Here is a 17,177-nt window from a genome sequence, read left to right as displayed (position 1 = left end):
CCAGATGGCTGTGTAGATATATCCATGTTCATACAGATAGCGGTGTAGATATTTCCATGTTCATACAGATAGCGGTGTAGATATTTCCATGTTCATACAGATAGCGGTGTAGATATTTCCGTGTTCATACAGATAGCGGTGTAGTTATTTCCATGTTCATACAGATATCGGTGTATGTATTTCCAAGTTCATACAGATAGCGGTGTAGATATTTCCATGTTCATCCAGATGGCTGTGTAGATATTTCCATGTTCATACAGATAGCGGTGTAGTTATTTCCATGTGTAAAGAGATAGCTGTGTAGATATTTCCTTGTATATGCAGATAGCTGTGTAGACATTTCCATTTTCATGCAGATAGCGGTGTATATATTTCCCTGTTCCAACAGTTAGCGGTGTAGATATTTCCACGTTCATAAAGATAGCAGTGTAGATATTTCCAAGTTTATACAGATAGCGGTGAAGATGTATGCATGTTTAAACAGATAGCGGTGTAGATATTTCCATGTTCATCCAGATGGCTGTGTAGATATATCCATGTTCATACAGATAGCGGTGTAGATATTTCCATGTTCATACAGATAGCGGTGCAGATATTTCCATGTTCATCAAGATGGCTGTGTAGATATATCCATTTTCATAAAGATGGCGGTGAAGATATTTCCATGTTCATACAGATAGCGGTGTAGATATTTCCATGTTCATACAGATAGCGGTGTAGATATTTCCATGTTCATACAGATAGCGGTGTATATATTTCCATGTTCATACAGATGGCGGTGTTGATATTTCCATGTTCATCCAGATGGCTGTGTAGATATATCCATGTTCATACAGATAGCGGTGTAGATATTTCCATGTTCATCCAGATGGCTGTGTAGCTATTTCCATGTTCATACAGATAGTGGTGTAGATATTTCCATGTTCATACAGATAGCGGTGTAGATATTTCCATGTTCATACAGATAGCCGTGTACATATTGCCATGTTCATACCGATAGCGGTGCTGATACTTCCATGTTTATACAGGTAGCGGTGTACATATTTCCGTGCTTATACAGGTAGAGGTGTACATATTTCCATGTTTATACAGATAGCGGTGTAGATATCTCCTTCTTAATACAGATGGCGGTGTAGATATTTATATGTTCATACAGATCGCGGTGCAGATATTTCCATGTTCATACACATGGTGGTGTAGATATTTCCATGTTTATAGAGATAGCGGTGTAGTTATTTCCATGTGCAAAGAGATAGCTGTGTAGATATTTCCATGTATATGCAGATAGCTGTGTAGATATTTCCATTTTCATGCAGATAGCGGTGTAGATATTTCCATGTTCAAACAGATAGCGGTGTAGATATTTCCATGTTCATACAGATAGCGGTGTGAATATTTCCATGTTTATACAGATAGCGGTGAAGATGTATGCATGTTTACACAGATAGTGGTGTAGATATTTCCATGTTCATACAGATAGCGGTGTAGATATTTCCATGTTCATCCAGACGGCTGTGTAGACATATCCATGTTGATACAGATGGCGGTGAAGATATTTCCTTGTTCATACAGATGGCTGTGTAGATATATCCAGGTTCATAGAGATGGCGGTGAAGATTTTTCATGTTCATACAGAAGCGGTGTAGATATTTCCATGTTCATACAGATAGCGGTGCTGATATATCCATGTTTATACAGGTAGCAGTGTAGATATTTCCATATTTATACAGATAGCAGTGTAGATATTTCCATGTTTATACACATAGCGGTGTAGGTATTTCCATGTTCATACAGATAGCGGTGCTGATATTTCCATGTTTATACAGGTAGCAGTGTAGATATTTCCATGTTTATACAGATAGCAGTGTAGATATTTCCATGTTTATACACATAGCGGTGTAGAAATTTCCATGTTTATACAGATAGCGTGTAGATATGTCCATCTTAATACAGATGGCGGTGTATATATTTATATGTTCATACAGATGGCGGTGCAGATATTTCCATGTTCATACAGATGGCGGTGAAGATATTTCCATGTTCATACAGATGGCGGTGTAGATACTTCCATGTTCATACTGATAGCGGTGATGATATTTCCATGTTTATACAGGTAGCGGTGTAGATATTTCCATGTTTATACATATAGCGGTGTAGATATTTCCATGTTTATAAACATAGCGGTGTAGATATTTCCATGTTTATACAGATAGCGGTGTAGATATCTCCATCTTAATAGAGATGGCGGTGTAGATATTTATATGTTCATTCAGATGGCGGTGGAGATATTTCCATGTTCATACAGATAGCGGTGTAGTTATTTCCATGTGTAAAGAGATAGCTGTGTAGATATTTCCATGTATATGCAGATAGCTGTGTAGACATTTCCATTTTCATGCAGATAGCGGTGTATATATTTCCCTGTTCAAACAGTTAGCGGTGTAGATATTTCCATGTTCATAAAGATAGCAGTGTAGATATTTCCATGTTTATACAGAAAGTGGTGAAGATGTATGCATGTTTACACAGATAGCGGTGTAGATATTTCCATGTTCATCCAGATGGCTCTGTAGATATATCCATGTTCATACAGATAGCGGTGTAGATATTTCCATGTTCATACAGATAGCGGTGCAGATATTTCCATGTTCATCCAGATGGCTGTGTAGATATATCCATGTTCATACAGATGGCGGTGAAGATATATCCATGTTCATACAGATAGCGGTGTAGATATTTCCATGTTCATACAGATAGCGGTGTAGTTATTTCCATGTTCATACAGATAGCGGTGTATGTATTTCCATGATCATACAGATAGCGGTGTAGATATTTCCATGTTCATCCAGATGGCTGTGTAGCTATTTCCATGTTCATACAGATAGTGGTGTAGATATTTCCATGTTCATACAGATAGCGGTGTAGATATTTCCATGTTCTTACAGATAGCCGTGTAGATATTGCCATGTTCATACCGATAGCGGTGCTGATACTTCCATGTTTATACAGTTAGCGGTGTACATATTTCCATGTTCATATAGATGGCGGTGTAGATATTTCCATGTTCATACAGATAGCGGTGTAGTTATTTCCATGTGTAAAGAGATAGCTGTGTAGGTATTTCCATGTATAAGCAGATAGCTCTGTAGATATTTCCGTTTTCATGCAGATAGCGGTGTATATATTTCCCTGTTCAAACAGTTAGCGGTGTAGATATTTCCATGTTCATAAAGATAGCGGGGTAGATATTTCCATGTTTGTACAGATAGCGGTGTAGATATTTCCATGTTCATACAGATAGCCGTGTAGATATTACCATGTTCATACCGATAGCGGTGCTGATACTTCCATGTTTATACAGGTAGCGGTGTATATATTGCCGTGTTTATACAGATAGCGGTGTAGATATTTCCATGTTCATAGAGATAGCGGTGTAGATATTTCCATGTTTATACAGACAGCGGTGTAGATATCTCCTTCTTAATTCTGATGGCGGTGTAGATATTTCCATGTTCATACAGATGGCGGTGTAGATATTTCCATGTTTATAGAGATAGCGGTGTACTTATTTCCATGTGCAAAGAGATAGCTGTGTAGATATTTCCATTTATATGCAGATAGTCGTGTAGATATTTCCATTTTCATGCAGATAGCGGTGTAGATATTTCCATGTTCAAACAGATAGCGGTGTAGATATTTCCATGTTCATACAGATAGCGGTGTAGATATTTCCATGTTTATACAGATAGCGGTGAAGACGTATGCATGTTTACACAGATAGCGGTGTATATATTTCCATGTTCATCCAGACGGCTGTGTAGACATATCCATGTTCATACAGATGGCGGTGAAGATATTTCCATGTTAGTACAGATGGCTGTGTAGGTATATCCATGTTCATACAGATGGCAGTGACGATATTTCCATGTTCATACAGACGGCGGTGTAGATATTTCCATGTTCATACAGATAGCGGTGCTGATATTTCCATGTTTATACAGGTAGCGGTGTAGATATTTCCATGTTTATACAGATAGCGGTGTAGAAATTTCCATGTTTATACAGATAGCGGTGTAGATATTTCCATGTTTATACAGATAGCGGTGTAGATATCTCCATCTTAATACAGATGGCGGTGTAGATATTTATATGTTCATACAGATGGCGGTGTTGATATTTCCATGTTCATCCAGATGGCTGTGTAGGTATATCCATGTTCATACAGATAGCGGTGTAGATATTTCCATGTTCATCCAGATGGCTGTGTAGCTATTTCCATGTTCATACAGATAGTGGTGTAGATATTTCCATGTTCATACAGATAGCGGTGTAGATATTTCCATGTTCATACAGATAGCCGTGTACATATTGCCATGTTCATACCGATAGCGGTGCTGATACTTCCATGTTTATACAGGTAGCGGTGTACATATTTCCGTGTTTATACAGGTAGCGGTGTAGATATTTCCATGTTCATACAGATAGCGGTGTAGATATTTCCATGTTTATACAGATAGCGGTGTAGATATCTCCTTCTTAATACTGATGGCGGTGTAGATATTTATATGTTCATACAGATCGCGGTGCAGATATTTCCATGTTCATACAGATGGTGGTGTAGATATTTCCATGTTTATAGAGATAGCGGTGTAGTTATTTCCATGTGCAAAGAGATAGCTGTGTAGATATTTCCATGTATATGCAGATAGCTGTGTAGATATTTCCATTTTCATGCAGATAGCGGTGTAGATATTTCCATGTTCAAACAGATAGCGTTGTAGATATTTCCATGTTCATACAGATAGCGGTGTGGATATTTCCATATTTATACAGATAGTGGTGAAGATATATGCATGTTTACACAGATAGCGGTGTAGATATTTCCATGTTCATACAGATAGCGGTGTAGATATTTCCATGTTCATCCAGACGGCTGTGTAGACATATCCATGTTCATACAGATGGCGGTGAAGATATTTCCTTGTTCATACAGATGGCTGTGTAGATATATCCAGGTTCGTAGAGATGGCGGTGAAGATTTTTCCATGTTCATACAGATATCGGTGTATGTATTTCCATGTTCATACAGATAGCGGTGTAGATATTTCCATGTTCATCCAGATGGCTGTGTAGATATTTCCATGTTCATACAGATAGCGGTGTAGTTATTTCCATGTGTAAAGAGATAGCTGTGTAGATATTTCCAAGTATATGCAGATAGCTGTATAGACATTTCCATTTTCATGCAGATAGCGGTGTATATATTTCCCTGTTCAAACAGTTAGCGGTGTAGATATTTCCATGTTCATAAAGATAGCAGTGTAGATATTTCCAAGTTTATACAGATAGCGGTGAAGATGTATGCATGTTTAAACAGATAGCGGTGTAGATATTTCCATGTTCATCCAGATTGCTATGTAGACATATCCATGTTCATACAGATAGCGGTGTAGATATTTCCATGTTCATACAGATAGCGGTGCAGATATTTCCATGTTCATCCAGATGGCTGTGTAGATATATCCATGTTCATACAGATGGCGGTGAAGATATTTCCATGTTCATACAGATGGTGGTGTAGATATTTCCATGTTTATAGAGATAGCGGTGTAGTTATTTCCATGTGCAAAGAGATAGCTGTGTAGATAGTTCCATGTATATGCAGATAGCGGTGTAGATATTTCCATTTTCATGCAGATAGCGGTGTAGATATTTCCATGTTCAAACAGATAGCGGTGTAGATATTTCCATGTTCATACAGATAGCGGTGTGGATATTTCCATGTTTATACAGATAGCGGTGAAGATGTATGCATGTTTACACAGATAGTGGTGTAGATATTTCCATGTTCATACAGATAGCGGTGTAGATATTTCCATGTTCATCCAGACGGCTGTGTAGACATATCCATGGTCATACAGATGGCGGTGAAGATATTTCCTTGTTCATACAGATGGCTGTGTAGATAAATCCAGGTTCGTAGAGATGGCGGTGAAGATTTTTCCATGTTCATACAGAAGCGGTGTAGATATTTCCATGTTCATACAGATAGCGGTGCTGATATATCCACGTTTATACAGGTAGCAGTGTAGATATTTCCATGTTTATACAGATAGCGGTTTAGATATTTCCATGTTTATACACATAGCGGTGTATGTATTTCCATGTTCATACAGATAGCGGTGCTGATATTTCCATGTTTATACAGGTAGCAGTGTAGATATTTCCATGTTTATACAGATAGCAGTGTAGATATTTCCATGTTTATACACATAGCGGTATAGATATTTCCATGTTAATACAGATAGTGTGTAGATATCTCAATCTTAATACAGATTGCGGTGTAGATATTTATATGTTCATACAGATGGCGGTGCAGATATTTCCATGTTCATACAGATGGCGGTGAAGATATTTCCATGTTCATACAGATGGCGGTGTAGATACTTCCATGTTCATACTGATAGCGGTGCTGATATTTCCATGTTTATACAGGTAGCGGTGTAGATATTTCCATGCTTATACATATAGCGGTGTAGATATTTCCATGTTTATACAGATAGCGGTGTAGATATTTCCATGTTTATACAGATAGCGGTGTTGATATTTCCATGTTCATACAGATAGCAGTGCAGATATTTCCATGTTCATCCAGATGGCTGTGTAGATATATCCATGTTCATACAGATGGCGGTGAAGATATATCCATGTTCATACAGATAGCGGTGTAGATATTTCCATGTTCATACAGATAGCGGTGTAGTTATTTCCATGTTCATACAGATAGCGGTGTATGTATTTCCATGATCATACAGATAGCGGTGTAGATATTTCCATGTTCATCCAGATGGCTGTGTAGCTATTTCCATGTTCATACAGATAGTGGTGAAGATATTTCCATGTTCATACAGATAGCGGTGTAGATATTTCCATGTTCTTACAGATAGCCGTGTAGATATTGCCATGTTCATACCGATAGCGGTGCTGATACTTCCATGTTTATACAGTTAGCGGTGTACATATTTCCGTGTTTATACAGGTAGTGGTGTAGATATTTCCATGTTCATACAGATAGCGGTGTAGATATTTCCATGTTTATACAGATAGAGGTGTAGATATCTCATTCTTAATACAGATGGCAGTGTAGATATTTATATGTTCATACAGATGGCGGTGCAGATATTTCCATGTTCATACGGATGGCAGTGAAGATATTTCCGTGTTCATACAGATGGCGGTGTAGAAACTTCCATGTTCATACCGATAGCGGTGCTGATATTTCCATGTTTATACAGGTAGCAGTGTAGATATTTCCATGTTTATACAGGTAGCGGTGTAGATATTTCCATGTTTATACACATAGCGGTGTAGATATTTCCATGTTCATACAGATAGCGGTGTATGTATTTCCATTTTCATACAGATAGCGGTGTAGATATTTCCATTTTCATGCAGATAGCGGTGTATATATTTCCCTGTTCAAACAGTTAGCGGTGTAGATATTTCCATGTTCATAAAGATAGCGGTGTAGATATTTCCATGTTTATACAGATAGCGGTGAAGTTGTATGCCTGTTTACACAGATAGCGGTGTAGATATTTCCACGTTCATCCAGATGGCTGTGTAGATATATCCATGTTCATACAGATAGCGGTGTAGATATTTCCATGTTCATACAGATAGCGGTGTAGATATTTCCATGTTCATACAGATAGCGGTGTAGATATTTCCGTGTTCATACAGATAGCGGTGTAGTTATTTCCATGTTCATACAGATATCGGTGTATGTATTTCCAAGTTCATACAGATAGCGGTGTAGATATTTCCATGTTCATCCAGATGGCTGTGTAGATATTTCCATGTTCATACAGATAGCGGTGTAGTTATTTCCATGTGTAAAGAGATAGCTGTGTAGATATTTCCTTGTATATGCAGATAGCTGTGTAGACATTTCCATTTTCATGCAGATAGCGGTGTATATATTTCCCTGTTCCAACAGTTAGCGGTGTAGATATTTCCACGTTCATAAAGATAGCAGTGTAGATATTTCCAAGTTTATACAGATAGCGGTGAAGATGTATGCATGTTTAAACAGATAGCGGTGTAGATATTTCCATGTTCATCCAGATGGCTGTGTAGATATATCCATGTTCATACAGATAGCGGTGTAGATATTTCCATGTTCATACAGATAGCGGTGCAGATATTTCCATGTTCATCCAGATGGCTGTGTAGATATATCCATGTTCATAAAGATGGCGGTGAAGATATTTCCATGTTCATACAGATAGCGGTGTAGATATTTCCATGTTCATACAGATAGCGGTGTAGATATTTCCATGTTCATACAGATAGCGGTGTATATATTTCCATGTTCATACAGATGGCGGTGTTGATATTTCCATGTTCATCCAGATGGCTGTGTAGATATATCCATGTTCATACAGATAGCGGTGTAGATATTTCCATGTTCATCCAGATGGCTGTGTAGCTATTTCCATGTTCATACAGATAGTGGTGTAGATATTTCCATGTTCATACAGATAGCGGTGTAGATATTTCCATGTTCATACAGATAGCCGTGTACATATTGCCATGTTCATACCGATAGCGGTGCTGATACTTCCATGTTTATACAGGTAGCGGTGTACATATTTCCGTGCTTATACAGGTAGAGGTGTACATATTTCCATGTTTATACAGATAGCGGTGTAGATATCTCCTTCTTAATACAGATGGCGGTGTAGATATTTATATGTTCATACAGATCGCGGTGCAGATATTTCCATGTTCATACACATGGTGGTGTAGATATTTCCATGTTTATAGAGATAGCGGTGTAGTTATTTCCATGTGCAAAGAGATAGCTGTGTAGATATTTCCATGTATATGCAGATAGCTGTGTAGATATTTCCATTTTCATGCAGATAGCGGTGTAGATATTTCCATGTTCAAACAGATAGCGGTGTAGATATTTCCATGTTCATACAGATAGCGGTGTGAATATTTCCATGTTTATACAGATAGCGGTGAAGATGTATGCATGTTTACACAGATAGTGGTGTAGATATTTCCATGTTCATACAGATAGCGGTGTAGATATTTCCATGTTCATCCAGACGGCTGTGTAGACATATCCATGTTGATACAGATGGCGGTGAAGATATTTCCTTGTTCATACAGATGGCTGTGTAGATATATCCAGGTTCATAGAGATGGCGGTGAAGATTTTTCATGTTCATACAGAAGCGGTGTAGATATTTCCATGTTCATACAGATAGCGGTGCTGATATATCCATGTTTATACAGGTAGCAGTGTAGATATTTCCATATTTATACAGATAGCAGTGTAGATATTTCCATGTTTATACACATAGCGGTGTAGGTATTTCCATGTTCATACAGATAACGGTGCTGATATTTCCATGTTTATACAGGTAGCAGTGTAGATATTTCCATGTTTATACAGATAGCAGTGTAGATATTTCCATGTTTATACACATAGCGGTGTAGAAATTTCCATGTTTATACAGATAGCGTGTAGATATGTCCATCTTAATACAGATGGCGGTGTAGATATTTATATGTTCATACAGATGGCGGTGCAGATATTTCCATGTTCATACAGATGGCGGTGAAGATATTTCCATGTTCATACAGATGGCGGTGTAGATACTTCCATGTTCATACTGATAGCGGTGATGATATTTCCATGTTTATACAGGTAGCGGTGTAGATATTTCCATGTTTATACATATAGCGGTGTAGATATTTCCATGTTTATACACATAGCGGTGTAGATATTTCCATGTTTATACAGATAGCGGTGTAGATATCTCCATCTTAATAGAGATGGCGGTCTAGATATTTATATGTTCATTCAGATGGCGGTGGAGATATTTCCATGTTCATACAGATAGCGGTGTAGTTATTTCCATGGGTAAAGAGATAGCTGTGTAGATATTTCCATGTATATGCAGATAGCTGTGTAGACATTTCCATTTTCATGCAGATAGCGGTGTATATATTTCCCTGTTCAAACAGTTAGCGGTGTAGATATTTCCATGTTCATAAAGATAGCAGTGTAGATATTTCCATGTTTATACAGAAAGTGGTGAAGATGTATGCATGTTTACACAGATAGCGGTGTAGATATTTCCATGTTCATCCAGATGGCTCTGTAGATATATCCATGTTCATACAGATAGCGGTGTAGATATTTCCATGTTCATACAGATAGCGGTGCAGATATTTCCATGTTCATCCAGATGGCTGTGTAGATATATACATGTTCATACAGATGGCGGTGAAGATATATCCATGTTCATACAGATAGCGGTGTAGATATTTCCATGTTCATACAGATAGCGGTGTAGTTATTTCCATGTTCATACAGATAGCGGTGTATGTATTTCCATGATCATACAGATAGCGGTGTAGATATTTCCATGTTCATCCAGATGGCTGTGTAGCTATTTCCATGTTCATACAGATAGTGGTGTAGATATTTCCATGTTCATACAGATAGCGGTGTAGATATTTCCATGTTCTTACAGATAGCCGTGTAGATATTGCCATGTTCATACCGATAGCGGTGCTGATACTTCCATGTTTATACAGTTAGCGGTGTACATATTTCCGTGTTTATACAGGTAGTGGTGTAGATATTTCCATGTTCATGCAGATAGCGGTGTAGATATTTCCATGTTTATACAGATAGAGGTGTAGATATCTCATTCTTAATACAGATGGCAGTGTAGATATTTATATGTTCATACAGATGGCGGTGCAGATATTTCCATGTTCATACGGATGGCGGTGAAGATATTTCCATGTTCATACAGATGGCGGTGTAGAAACTTCCATGTTCATACCGATAGCGGTGCTGATATTTCCATGTTTATACAGGTAGCAGTGTAGATATTTCCATGTTTTTACAGGTAGCGGTGTAGATATTTCCATGTTTATACACATAGCGGTGTAGATATTTCCATGTTCATACAGATAGCGGTGTATGTATTTCCATTTTCATACAGATAGCGGTGTAGATATTTCCATTTTCATGCAGATAGCGGTGTATATATTTCCCTGTTCAAACAGTTAGCGGTGTAGATATTTCCATGTTCATAAAGATAGCGGTGTAGATATTTCCATGTTTATACAGATAGCGGTGAAGTTGTATGCCTGTTTACACAGATAGCGGTGTAGATATTTCCACGTTCATCCAGATGGCTGTGTAGATATATCCATGTTCATACAGATAGCGGTGTAGATATTTCCATGTTCATACAGATAGCGGTGTAGATATTTCCATGTTCATACAGATAGCGGTGTAGATATTTCCGTATTCATACAGATAGCGGTGTAGTTATTTCCATGTTCATACAGATATCGGTGTATGTATTTCCAAGTTCATACAGATAGCGGTGTAGATATTTCCATGTTCATCCAGATGGCTGTGTAGATATTTCCATGTTCATACAGATAGCGGTGTAGTTATTTCCATGTGTAAAGAGATAGCTGTGTAGATATTTCCTTGTATATGCAGATAGCTGTGTAGACATTTCCATTTTCATGCAGATAGCGGTGTATATATTTCCCTGTTCCAACAGTTAGCGGTGTAGATATTTCCACGTTCATAAAGATAGCAGTGTAGATATTTCCAAGTTTATACAGATAGCGGTGAAGATGTATGCATGTTTAAACAGATAGCGGTGTAGATATTTCCATGTTCATCCAGATGGCTGTGTAGATATATCCATGTTCATACAGATAGCGGTGTAGATATTTCCATGTTCATACAGATAGCGGTGCAGATATTTCCATGTTCATCCAGATGGCTGTGTAGATATATCCATGTTCATAAAGATGGCGGTGAAGATATTTCCATGTTCATACAGATAGCGGTGTAGATATTTCCATGTTCATACAGATAGCGGTGTAGATATTTCCATGTTCATACAGATAGCGGTGTATATATTTCCATGTTCATACAGATGGCGGTGTTGATATTTCCATGTTCATCCAGATGGCTGTGTAGATATATCCATGTTCATACAGATAGCGGTGTAGATATTTCCATGTTCATCCAGATGGCTGTGTAGCTATTTCCATGTTCATACAGATAGTGGTGTAGATATTTCCATGTTCATACAGATAGCGGTGTAGATATTTCCATGTTCATACAGATAGCCGTGTACATATTGCCATGTTCATACCGATAGCGGTGCTGATACTTCCATGTTTATACAGGTAGCGGTGTACATATTTCCGTGCTTATACAGGTAGAGGTGTACATATTTCCATGTTTATACAGATAGCGGTGTAGATATCTCCTTCTTAATACAGATGGCGGTGTAGATATTTATATGTTCATACAGATCGCGGTGCAGATATTTCCATGTTCATACACATGGTGGTGTAGATATTTCCATGTTTATAGAGATAGCGGTGTAGTTATTTCCATGTGCAAAGAGATAGCTGTGTAGATATTTCCATGTATATGCAGATAGCTGTGTAGATATTTCCATTTTCATGCAGATAGCGGTGTAGATATTTCCATGTTCAAACAGATAGCGGTGTAGATATTTCCATGTTCATACAGATAGTGGTGTGAATATTTCCATGTTTATACAGATAGCGGTGAAGATGTATGCATGTTTACACAGATAGTGGTGTAGATATTTCCATGTTCATACAGATAGCGGTGTAGATATTTCCATGTTCATCCAGACGGCTGTGTAGACATATCCATGTTGATACAGATGGCGGTGAAGATATTTCCTTGTTCATACAGATGGCTGTGTAGATATATCCAGGTTCATAGAGATGGGGGTGAAGACTTTTCATGTTCATACAGAAGCGGTGTAGATATTTCCATGTTCATACAGATAGCGGTGCTGATATATCCATGTTTATACAGGTAGCAGTGTAGATATTTCCATATTTATACAGATAGCAGTGTAGATATTTCCATGTTTATACACATAGCGGTGTAGGTATTTCCATGTTTATACAGATAGCGTGTAGATATGTCCATCTTAATACAGATGGCGGTGTAGATATTTATATGTTCATACAGATGGCGGTGCAGATATTTCCATGTTCATACAGATGGCTGTGAAGATATTTCCATGTTCATACAGATGGCGGTGTAGATACTTCCATGTTCATACTGATAGCGGTGATGATATTTCCATGTTTATACAGGTAGCGGTGTAGATATTTCCATGTTTATACATATAGCGGTGTAGATATTTCCATGTTTATACACATAGCGGTGTAGATATTTCCATGTTTATACAGATAGCGGTGTAGATATCTCCATCTTAATAGAGATGGCGGTGTAGATATTTATATGTTCATTCAGATGGCGGTGGAGATATTTCCATGTTCATACAGATAGCGGTGTAGTTATTTCCAAGTGTAAAGAGATAGCTGTGTAGATATTTCCATGTATATGCAGATAGCTGTGTAGACATTTCCATTTTCATGCAGATAGCGGTGTATATATTTCCCTGTTCAAACAGTTAGCGGTGTAGATATTTCCATGTTCATAAAGATAGCAGTGTAGATATTTCCATGTTTATACAGAAAGCGGTGAAGATGTATGCATGTTTACACAGATAGCGGTGTAGATATTTCCATGTTCATCCAGATGGCTCTGTAGATATATCCATGTTCATACAGATAGCGGTGTAGATATTTCCATGTTCATACAGATAGCGGTGCAGATATTTCCATGTTCATCCAGATGGCTGTGTAGATATATCCATGTTCATACAGATGGCGGTGAAGATATATCCATGTTCATACAGATAGCGGTGTAGATATTTCCATGTTCATACAGATAGCGGTGTAGTTATTTCCATGTTCATACAGATAGCGGTGTATGTATTTCCATGTTCATACAGATAGCGGTGTAGATATTTCCATGTTCATCCAGATGGCTGTGTAGATATATCCATGTTCATACAGATAGCGGTGTAGATATTTCCATGTTCATCCAGATGGCTGTGTAGCTATTTCCATGTTCATACAGATAGTGGTGTAGATATTTCCATGTTCATACAGATAGCGGTGTAGATATTTCCATGTTCATACAGATAGCCGTGTATATATTGCCATGTTCATACCGATAGCGGTGCTGATACTTCCATGTTTATACAGGTAGCGGTGTACATATTTCCGTGTTTATACAGGTAGCGGTGTAGATATTTCCATGTTCATACAGATAGCGGTGTAGATATTTCCATGTTTATACAGATAGCGGTGTAGATATCTCATTCTTAATACAGATGGAGGTGTAGATATTTATATGTTCATACAGATGGCGGTGCAGATATTTCCATGTTCATACAGATAGCGGTGTAGATATTTCCATGTTTATACAGATAGCGGTGTAGATATCTCATTCTTAATACAGATGGAGGTGTAGATATTTATATGTTCATCCAGACGGCTGTGTAGACATATCCATGATCATACAGATGGCGGTGAAGATATTTCCATGTTCATACAGATGGCTGTGTAGATATATCCATGTTCATACAGATGGCGGTGTAGATATTTCCATGTTCATACAGATAGCGGTGCTGATATTTCCAAGTTTATACAGGTAGCAGTGTAGATATTTCCATGTTTATACAGATAGCAGTGTAGATATTTCCATGTTTATACACATAGCAGTGTAGATATTTCCATGTTTATACAGATAGCGGTGTAGATATCTCCATCTTAATACAGATGGCGGTGTAGATATTTATATGTTCATACAGATGGCGGTGCAGATATTTCCATTTTCATACGGATGGCGGTGAAGATATTTCCATGTTCATACAGATGGCGGTGTAGAAACTTCCATGTTCATACTGATAGCGGTGCTGATATTTCCATGTTTATACAGGTAGCGGTGTAGATATTTCCATGTTCATACAGATGGTTATGTAGATATTTCCATGTTCATACAGATAGCGGAGTAGATATTTCCATGTTTATGCAGATAGTTGTGTAGATATCTCCATCTTAATACAGATGGCGGTGTAGATATTTAAATGTTCATACAGATGGCTGTGTAGACATATCCATTTTCATACAGATGGCGGTGAAGATATTTCCATGTTCATACAGATAGCGGTGTAGATATTTCCATGTTCATACACATAGCGGTGTAGATATTTCCATGTTCATACAGATGGCTGTGTAGATATATCCATGTTCCTACAGATGGCGGTGAAGATATTTCCATGTTCATACAGATGGCCGTGTAGATATTTCCATGTTCATACAGATAGCGGGGCTGATATTTCCATGTTTATACATGTAGCGGTGTAGATATTTCCATGTTTATACAGATAGCGGTGTAGATATTTCCATGTTTATACACATAGCGGTGTAGATATTTCCATGTTCATACACATAGCGGTGTATGTATTTCCATTTTCATACAGATAGCGGTGTAGATATTTCCATTTTCATGCAGATAGCGGTGTATATATTTCCCTGTTCATACAGTTAGCGGTGTAGATATTTCCATGTTCATAAAGATAGCGGTGTAGATATTTCCATGTTTATACAGATAGCGGTGAAGTTGTATGCATGTTTACACAGATAGCGGTGTAGATATTTCCACGTTCATCCAGATGGTTGTGTAGATATATCCATGTTCATACAGATGGCGGTGAAGATATTTCCATGTTCATACAGATAGCGGTGTAGATATTTCCATGTTCATACAGATAGCGGTGTAGATATTTCCATGTTCATACAGATAGCGGTGTAGATATTTCCATGTTCATACAGATATCGGTGTATGTATTTCCATGTTCATACAGATAGCGGTGTAGATATTTCCATGTTCATCCAGATGGCTGTGTAGATATTTCCATGTTCATACAGATAGTGGTGTAGATATTTCCATGTTCATACAGATAGCGGTGTAGTTATTTCCATGTGTAAAGAGATAGCTGTGTAGATATTTCCATGTATATGCAGATAGCTGTGTAGACATTTCCATTTTCATGCAGATAGCGGTGTATATATTTCCCTGTTCAAACAGTTAGCGGTGTAGATATTTCCAAGTTCATAAAGATAGCAGTGTAGATATTTCCAAGTTTATACAGATAGCGGTGAAGATGTATGCATGTTTAAACAGATAGCGGTGTAGATATTTCCATGTTCATCCAGATGGCTGTGTAGATATATCCATGTTCATACAGATAGCGGTGTAGATATTTCCATGTACATACAGATAGCGGTGCAGATATTTCCATGTTCATCCAGATGGCTGTGTAGATATATCCATGTTCATACAGATGGCGGTGAAGATATTTCCATGTTCATACAGATAGCGGTGTAGATATTTCCATGTTCATACAGATAGCGGTGTAGATATTTCCATGTTCATACAGATAGCGGTGTATGTATTTCCATGTTCATACAGATAGCGGTGTTGATATTTCCATGTTCATCCAGATGGCTGTGTAGATATATCCATGATCATACAGATAGCGGTGTAGATATTTCCATGTTCATCCAGATGGCTGTGTAGCTATTTCCATGTTCTTACAGATAGTGGTGTAGATATTTCCATGTTCATACAGATAGCGGTGTAGATATTTCCATGTTCATACAGATAGCCGTGTACATATTGCCATGTTCATACCGATAGCGGTGCTGATACTTCCATGTTTATACAGGTAGCGGTGTACATATTTCCGTGTTTATACAGGTAGCGGTGTAGATATTTCCATGTTCATACAGATAGCGGTGTAGATATTTCCATGTTTATACAGATAGCGGTGTAGATATCTCCTTCTTAATACAGATGGCGGTGTAGATATTTATATGTTCATACAGATCGCAGTGCAGATATTTCCATGTTCATCCAGATGGCTGTGTAGATATATCCATGTTCATACAGATAGCCGTGTAGATATTTCCATGTTCATCCAGAAGGCTGTGTAGCTATTTCCATGTTCATACAGATGGCGGTGTAGTATCTTCCCTGTTCATACTGATAGCGGTGCTGATATTTCCATGTTTATACAGGTAGAGGTGTAGATATTTCCATGTTTATACAGATAGCAGTGTAGATATTTCCATGTTTATACACATAGCGGTGTAGATATATAAAAGTTTAAACAGATAGCGGTGTAGATATTTCCATGTTCATGCAG

Source organism: Gorilla gorilla, chromosome 10 (genome assembly GCF_029281585.2).
Source record: "Gorilla gorilla gorilla isolate KB3781 chromosome 10, NHGRI_mGorGor1-v2.1_pri, whole genome shotgun sequence".
NCBI lineage: Eukaryota > Metazoa > Chordata > Mammalia > Primates > Hominidae > Gorilla > Gorilla gorilla.
This window is presented reverse-complemented; position numbering follows the sequence as displayed.